Here is a 6,323-nt window from a genome sequence, read left to right as displayed (position 1 = left end):
AAAAAAAAAAAAAAAAAAAACTTATTTGAAATCAAATTGGTATTTGCTTTTGTACTAAAAAAGAATGTGTGGACGTAAGATAGAAGAGTGATTCTCAAACACTATGGCTCATAAAAATAACCTGAATAACTCGCTAAACTGCAGATTACCAGCTCCCAGAGCTGAGAAATTCTGATTCAGGAGGCCTAGAATGTGGCTCTATAATCTTCACCTCTAAAAGACATTCTAGATGATTTTGATAAAAATTTCACAGTGTCCACAATTTGAGAAACCCGGAAGTAGAGACTATGTTTAGTATATGTGGTTTATTTAATCAGTTTTGCGCACCAATCAAGACTTTCTAGTCCCAAGAATAGATTCTCTGGCCTGACTTTTTTCACACACACACACATTTTTTTTCCCCATAGCAGTCAGCAAAGCTAAGTGGAAGGCACAGAGTTCCCATGTACTCCCTCCCCCACATAACCACAGCCTCCATCCTCAGCATCCTGCACTACTGCTGTACATTTGTTACAATCGATGAATTACTATTGACACGTCATTATCAAACAGAAGTCCATAGTTTACATTAGAGTTTACTCTTGGTGTTGTAATTCTATGGATTTTGACATGTATAATAACAAGTATCCACCATTATAGGGATTTACAAAATAATTTTACTTCCCTAAAAATCCTCGTGCTCCACCTATTCATCCTTCACTCCCCCCAACCCCTGGCAACAACTAATCTGTTTATTGTGTCCATAGTTTTGCCTTTTTCATAATGTCATATAGCTGGAGTCACACCCCATGTAGCCTGTTCAGATTGGCTTCTTTCACTTAGTAATATGCACTTAATTTTCTTCCGTGTTGTTTTTGTGTGTTTGTGACTTGATAGCTCATTTCTTTTCAGTGCTCAATAATATTCCATTGTGTGGATGTACCACAGTGTATTTATCTACTCACTTACTGAAGTACATCTTGGTTGCTTCCAAGTCTTCGCAATTATGAATAAGCTGCTGTAAACATCTATGTGCAAGTTTTTGTGTGGACATAAGTTTTCAATTCATTTGGTTAAATACCAAGGAAGATGATTGCTACATTGTATGATAAGAGTATGTTTAGGTGTGTAGTCCTTATCTCATTGTTGTTTTAATATGCAACTCCTGCCCCAGGGAATCAGCAGCAAAGCAGCAATTTAGCTCAACCACAGGTCTCAAGTGCTGGTCCCCATAGGAAGTTCCACAATTTTAGAATTAAGTAAAGGACAACAAATTAGTTCCAATGCAGAGTTTAAGTGGTGGGAATAGCGAATAATCCAACACAGAACTGAAAGAAAACAAAAAAAACACAAATCAGGCCATCACAGTGCCCCATCAGAGTCCTGAAGCATGGAGCAGGCCAAAGCCAAGCCCAGCCACAACAGGCAAGCCACTGCTGCCACAGGGCCCCACCAGGGTCCTAAAGGATGGGGCCAGGGGAAGTGGAGCCCAGCCACAACCAGGTAAGGAGCACACCACAAACACCACTTCCATGCAGATAGCCCATCATAGCCACTGCAATTCTCACAGCTACCACAAAAGCAGCTAGTCACTACAGCAGTAGTCACAGCCACTGTGCAGATAACCCACCAGACACTCAAGTGCATTGACACAAGGAGAGTCATCAGCAGAGACCAAAAAAAAAAAAAAAAAAAGAGGACCTTTCTCTCCACAAAGCATACTCCAGAGTGATAGAAGAAGCGCCTGCTATATGATAATGCAGGGACCTGGACACAACTCTCTCAGCACTGGACAGATCATCTAGGCAACAAATCAACAGAGAAATAGTTAAGAAGGAGAGAACAAATTTATGGTTATTAGACAGGGAGGGGAAGGGGAGAGACTGGATAAAAGGCATAACAAATTAGCATGATTTGTAGTAATGAATACACAAATAAAAATAATTTGCAATTGCCTAATAACATATGATGTTGATAGTCTTTTCATGTGCTTATTTTCCATCTGTTTATCTTTTGCAGTTAGGTGTCTGTTCAGATCTTTTGCCCATTTTTTAATTGGGTTGTTCGTTTCCCTGTTGTTGAATTTTAAGAGTTCTTTATATAATTTGGATAACAATCCTTTATCAAATATGTCTTTTGCAAATATGTTCTCTCTGTCTGTGGCTTGTCTTCTCATTCTCAGGATGATTGTGGCACTCATTTGTTATTATATTTGCTGCCACATTAGACTGTGGGCTTCTTATGGATGAGGATTTATGTCCCATTCTTCATTAGTTTAGCCTAATGTTTGGCACAAATTAGAATTAAATGATGTTTAACTAATGAACTGTTGGGTTTGTGAAGCGAGTCTTCTACTCTCTTGCTACTCAAAGGATGGCCCTCAAATCAGCAGTATGGGAATCTCCTGGGAGCTTGTTTGTGAGATACATGCTCAGGCTTTAATACTAAATGAGAATCTGCATTTTAACAAGATCCTCATGATTTGAATGCTCTTTGACATGTGTGAATCTTGCGATCCATTTAGCCTTTATAAACCCATCTCTCCCCACCTTCAGTCAGCTATAGTAGTAAGGCAAGTCACATTTATACGACCGACTAATTTGGAAAGTTCTATTTTAAGCAGGAACAGGAAGGGCCTCACCACCCAGCACAGAAAGTAAAAATAGCAAGTGAGAAAATGGTAAGTGCTCCTGCCCAAGGTTAGTGTGTCTATAAAAGTGAGAGGCTCTGCCCATCTCACCAGTGAATTAAGTCAATCCTCTTTCCATAAGGAGAAGCCTGCAAAAGAGCAGATCATAGGAGGAGCCTATTTCATAGCTAAGGTAAGAATGTGAGGAAAGCAAGAGGATGATTTCTTCCTAACTTGGAAACATTAGTTTCTATGTTAAATTGCATGCTAAATCACTGATCCGAATGAAATAAAAAGAGGAAGCAACTACTTCCTTCAGAAAATCAAAGAAATATCATTTGTGCTTTTTCTTAGAGTCAGGAAAAAGGGACGGGGAAATTCTAGGATAAGAGGAGAGGCATTCAGAAGAGCGCAGCACGTTCTCAGAATGGCCAGAAATCCAGTGGCTGTAGTGAAGGTTATATGAAAGGAGTGACAGGATATGAGACCAACTTTTGTTGTAACTGTCATTTAAATAGAGTGTAGGTAGTCACAAAGTGCTTTTCCATATACTATACAAAACATTTTATACATTGTGAGAGAACTTTTGCAGCTATCTTTAAGCTTCTCGGTTATGAAAGATATGCATAACTAACCTGCTGATATATTCATAAATTTTATTTTTATTTTAGACAATATCATTAAAACTAATACAAGTCTTAGTAAATGTTTAGCAATTGATAAATAATTTTATATGGGGTTAAATAAAAGGAGAAGCAGGATTGACTAGAATTTTAGCAGACTCTATGAGGTAATAACCAAATAAAGAGCAGTTGGAAACCTCAAACGTTCTTATTTACCATTCACGAGCTACCTTAAAATGATTTAAAATGATAGCTCCAAGCTTGACAACCACAGATTGCATTGTTCTTCAAACTTTTGGAAATTTGTATGTTCTTTGAATGATATGCTGAATAGAGATTGGACCACATATGATCTTGAAGTTTATTTGAATGATACTAATGTTCAGCATGCATCTTTAAAAAAAAATGCTAAGAAGTGCAAATTAAATAATACTGTAGTGAATCTTGTCCAAGGAAGTCATCCAAGTAATAGTGGAGTGGGTCCATAGGTTGACTCACTACTTTATTAAATTGAGACCTAAGAAGTGCAAATTAAATAATACTGTAGTGAATCTTGTCCAAGGAAGTCATCCAAGTAATAATGGAGTGGGTCCATAGGTTGACTCACTACTTTATTAAATTGAGACCTACACCTTAGGGCTTTCTATCTCACAACCATGTGTTAATAAGCACTCCATAATATTTTACCTCTATGGTTCTTAATGACCCCTTGACAATAATGAAATAATGTTTATAATATCAGACTTCTACAATATATTTATTGCTTGTCTATGTGCCAAATGTGTACGACTTGTTTAATTCTCACAATTAATTTGTGAAGTAGGTGGTTATTGTGCTTGTTCTACTATCAGGAGACTGAGGCACACAATGGTCAAGAAATCTGCCTAAGGTCACATCACTAATAAGTGATAAAGACTTAATTCCAAACTAGCAATATGATTCAGAACCCATATTCCTACCACAATGCCAACTCGAGGAGCAATGGAGGAGGATTTGGTGTTGTTCTGAATTCTGCAGTATGCACAAAAAGGCTATTTGATGTCTTAGCTCTGTCTGTGAAAGCTGACTCAGTAGTGTTTGATTAAGCCCCGTATAATGGTGGTAATGTTTGCAGTTGCCCAGTTATTAGAGCCAGACCATCAGTAGAAGGAAGGAATTGATACTCGGCAAGGATTTGGCACTTCATTGAAAAGGATAGTGCACATGCTGATGGCAAGGACAGATGATAAAATGGTCATCAGGGTAGGTAAGTATAAAAAAAGACAAAAATGGGCAAGCTATAATCAGGAGGTCAATAACCCAAATAACAGTGACCAGGGATTATGCAAGCGGTATGTATAGGAAACTGACAGAGAGCCCAGCAGCATGAATGGAGCTGGATTCTGAGCAATTGCCAGAGTGCAGGAGTCTCTAATTCCTACTCAGACCTGATCCCAGATTGGGATGGGTTTAAATCTAAAGATGAAAAAACAACTAAGCAGACTTTTCTGGAGAAGAGTACTGAGGAATTACAGAATCTAGAGGTTGCTAACAACAGTGATTGGAGGAGATATGGGGCTCAGGCAGACTTGATATTTCTCATCACAGTTCCCCACCTCTCCTTTCAAGAAGCATCAATATGTTGGAAAAACCAATAAAAGAACAGTGACAAAACCCGAAAAGGAAGGAGAGGCTCAAGGCTCAGGAATAAAACCACTGAACCAAAATTTCAGTTAAGGGTAAGTCCTATTACTCATAAACTAAAAATATACACTAGAGGCCTGGGGAAAGTCAGAGAGTATACAATCTGCTAAAACCCACGTATTATGCAAAATGTCCTAGTTTTAACTTTTTTTTTTTAGCTGACAGTTCTTTAAAATATGCTGACCTTGTGCTGTATGATTCTACAGAAAGCCAGAATAAACTTCAAATTCACACTATTTTTTTTATAAAATACACTACCTATTCCGCATTGTCAGTATCTTGAGTGCATCACAGAAACCTCAAAAAATGGTATTAGTAGTAGATATGTCATACCTATACACATACACACACACACAAACACATATGCATAGACATGTATAAATTAATATGTATACATACACACATATATATACTTAGTTCAAAAAACAAAAGTAAAGTTTTTAGGTGGGTACCTGTTTTTTAAGTTTTTTTTAAATTTATTTTTTCAATTGAAACATAATTGATTATACATGTTTATGGGGTACAGAGTTGACGATCAGTATTTATGTACAATATATGATGACCAAACCAATATTATTAGCATGTTCATCATTACAAATCATAATTATTCTTTGTGTCTCTTACCCAATTATTCCCTAATCTGCCTTCCCCTCCCCCTTTCCCACCTCTCATAACTATAGGTCTGTTCTCTCCTGAAAGTTCAGCATTTTGTCATGATCTGTGTTTCTTCCTTCCTTCCTTCCTTCCTTCCTTCCTTCCTTCCTTCCTTCCATCCTTCTTCCTTCCTCTGTTTCTTTCTTTCTGTCTGTCTCTCTTTTTCTCTCCCTCTTTCTGTCTCTCTGGTTCTGTGTCTCACTCTTTTTCTCTTTCTTTCTCTTTCTTTCTTTCTTTCTTTTTTCTCCTTTCTTTCTTTCTCCTTCTTTCTTTTTCTTTCTTTCTTTCTCTTTCTCTGTCTCTCTGGTTCACTCTGTCTCATCCTCTTTTTCTTTCTCTCTCTTTCTCTCTTTCTTTCCTTTCTCTTTCTGTTTTTCTCCCTCTCTCTCTCTCTCTTTTTCCACTTATGAGTGAGGAAGTGGTATTTCTCTTTCTGTAGCTGGATCATTTCACATAACATAATTTTCTCCAAGCTCACCCATGTTGTTGCAAATGGCAGAATTTCATTCCTTTTTATGGCTGAGTAGTATTCCATTGTGTATATATACACATTTTCCTTATCTAGTCATACATTGATGGACATTTAGCTTGTTCCATATCTTGGCTATCTTTTCTTTTTTGTTGTTGTATCTTTGGTTTTGGTATCAAGATTATGCTGGTCTCATAGAATGAGTTTAGGAGAATGGCCTCTGTTTCAATTTTTTGGAATAATTTGAAGAGAATTAGTATTAATTCCTCTGTAAAGGTTTGGTAGA

Source organism: Galeopterus variegatus, unplaced genomic scaffold (assembly GCF_000696425.1).
Source record: "Galeopterus variegatus unplaced genomic scaffold, G_variegatus-3.0.2 Scaffold963, whole genome shotgun sequence".
NCBI classification, from domain to species: domain Eukaryota; kingdom Metazoa; phylum Chordata; class Mammalia; order Dermoptera; family Cynocephalidae; genus Galeopterus; species Galeopterus variegatus.
Note: the sequence above shows the minus strand (reverse complement) of the source record.